Raw genomic sequence first — 2,498 nt, 5'->3', positions numbered from 1 at the left:
CAAACAGTAGATGGACATCTTTGTCAAACTCATGGCTTTTTTCGATTATCTGTTTGACAACATGGATTTGGTCCAACGTCGATTTGCTAGCCATGAAACCAGCTTGGTAATCTACAATAATTTCCTTTATGTACGGCTTTAATCTCTTGAGTAGGACATTCGATAACACTTTGTACGATGTATTGAGTAGGGAAATCCCTCTATAATTTGTACAGCACATAGTGTCACCCTTTTTGAACACCGGACATAGTACGGAGGTGCTCCATGCTATTGGTATTTCCTCTTGATCCCAGATTTTATTAATTAGTTTATGCAGCTGCTTTATCAACTGCTCTCCTCCATTTTTAAGACATTCCGGTATTATATAATCTGCTCCAGGCGCTTTCCTATTATTTAGCATATCCAGTCCAGTCTCCACTTCTTCGTTCAATATTTTGTTCAACAGTGTCATATTCGTCTGTTACTACATCTCTTCTAGGTTGATTCAAGAGTGTCTGAAACATGTTCTTGAATGCCTTCGCTATCTTGTAGTCTGTAATAGTGCAATTGAGTATTCACTGTTAATAGTTGTTTCCCCAAATTAGTACAGAGTCCGACTACGACTACGTTCCTATATTATGATACACACCTGACACTTCATATTAATGTCATATGGTTTTTTTAGGCCACCAAATAAAATTGTTAGGTAAATAATTAAAATCAAGATTTAATAGTACACAAGGACAAATATGTTAAAAATTAAAATTTTTGAAAATCCGAGGGGGCATGGCCCCAGTGGCCCCCCCTTGGAGCCGCGCCTGCATCAATGTCTTTATGTGTGTGCATTAAAGCTAATCCCATGATAAATAAACAGGTATTTCAGCAACTTTGTGGTGCGCACAATATGGCGGACGGCTTGCGCGTGTTATCAATATTATACGTAATCACTTATAAGCATGATACCATTGATACCTATACAATTTATTTTTCATTTTATAATATTAAAAATCTCGCTATGAGTTAATACTTAATTGTCTAATAAATATTACATGGGGTTGAATATTATAATGATTTTATTTTAGCTCTTTAAACATTCAACAATATAACTTATGCAAAAATTCAGCCAATTAAAAGCGGCGCAGAGCGGACGCCATCTTTGTGCAAACTCGCATAATACCCGTAAATTGCTGACATACCTGTTTATTTTATCATGACTAATCCAGTAATCTATACTAGTGCCACTCTAAGAACGCTACCCGGCGGTGACCAAAATTCGTCCGATCTCACGCATTCCCACCACTAAACCTTCTCGAACGCTGGTCGCTGCCACCGTCGCCATCGTTGCTGCCACCGCCAACGACGGCACCGCCGACTAGATGGTAGAGTGGGAGAAATTTGGGTACGAAACTGCGGAGCTCGGTCATTTGGATGCGCGAACGAGTAGCGTTCTTAGAGTGGCACTAGTATAGTTTCGCCCATTCGTGATCTTACCCAAGTTTTTAATCTATAAATTAAAAGCAATAAATAATAAGCAAACATGCAAAGCATGATGATAGTTATAAGATGAAAAATAATGATCAATTATCCAAAGCATATAATACAGTAGGTATGTAATAAACAAGGCTGTACATTTAAACAAAGTATAACAACTGACAATAAAAAAATGCAACTAAAATCATTTAAGTCTAGTCCTGCAGGTATATAAAATATTTGATAATATTTTTGTTAAGTTGCTAATTAGTTATCTGACCTGCGCAAGGTGGAAAAGCTGCGTTCAGCGGAAGCAGTACTAATTGGCAAAGTGGCAAGTATAGAAATCAATAATTTAATTGTTGGGAAGATAATCTCACAACATGCATCTAATGCATCAAAAACATTTTTTTGCAATATATCACCTAATATATAAAATTAAAAAGCTAAATATTTTTGAAACTTATTACTAACATTAACTTGTTACCTTTTAACTCTGATTGTTTCCATTTTTGTATCCATAACTCAAGTTGAGTTAGATAATTCATTATTTACGAGAAAGATGGCCATCATCTCTATGACCCCTAAATGCGATATTTTGACGTCCTAGATACAATATGGACTTAATTATTGGTACTAAACGTTCACGTATTTTTTTTTAATTTCTTTTGATTCGTTGGGTATCATTCATTTTTTGCTACAGTATTCTTTGGATTCAAATAATTTTTTTTTTAAGTCATACAAATTGAACACATTTTTATGATAAAGGTTATTTTTATGAACCTCCAAATAGCCTTGCTTACCCAATAACTTGGAATATTGATTTAATGGTTCAGTAATTAGTCTTTTAAACTGTTCTGTACCCCTTCCTTACAGATTTATAATTAGGCAAAAATAATATACAATATTTGAAAAATAGAAGACCAGACTTGGAATCTCCAACCAACAATATTTTTCGAAATGGTGTGCGCGCGGACCAGTTATTTCAACTTAACATTTTGTTTTTCTTTATTATTTTACCCTGTTACCCGATTTTGAAAAATCCTACC

The sequence above is a fragment of the Acyrthosiphon pisum genome, chromosome X, assembly GCF_005508785.2.
Source record: "Acyrthosiphon pisum isolate AL4f chromosome X, pea_aphid_22Mar2018_4r6ur, whole genome shotgun sequence".
NCBI lineage: Eukaryota > Metazoa > Arthropoda > Insecta > Hemiptera > Aphididae > Acyrthosiphon > Acyrthosiphon pisum.
Note: the sequence above shows the minus strand (reverse complement) of the source record.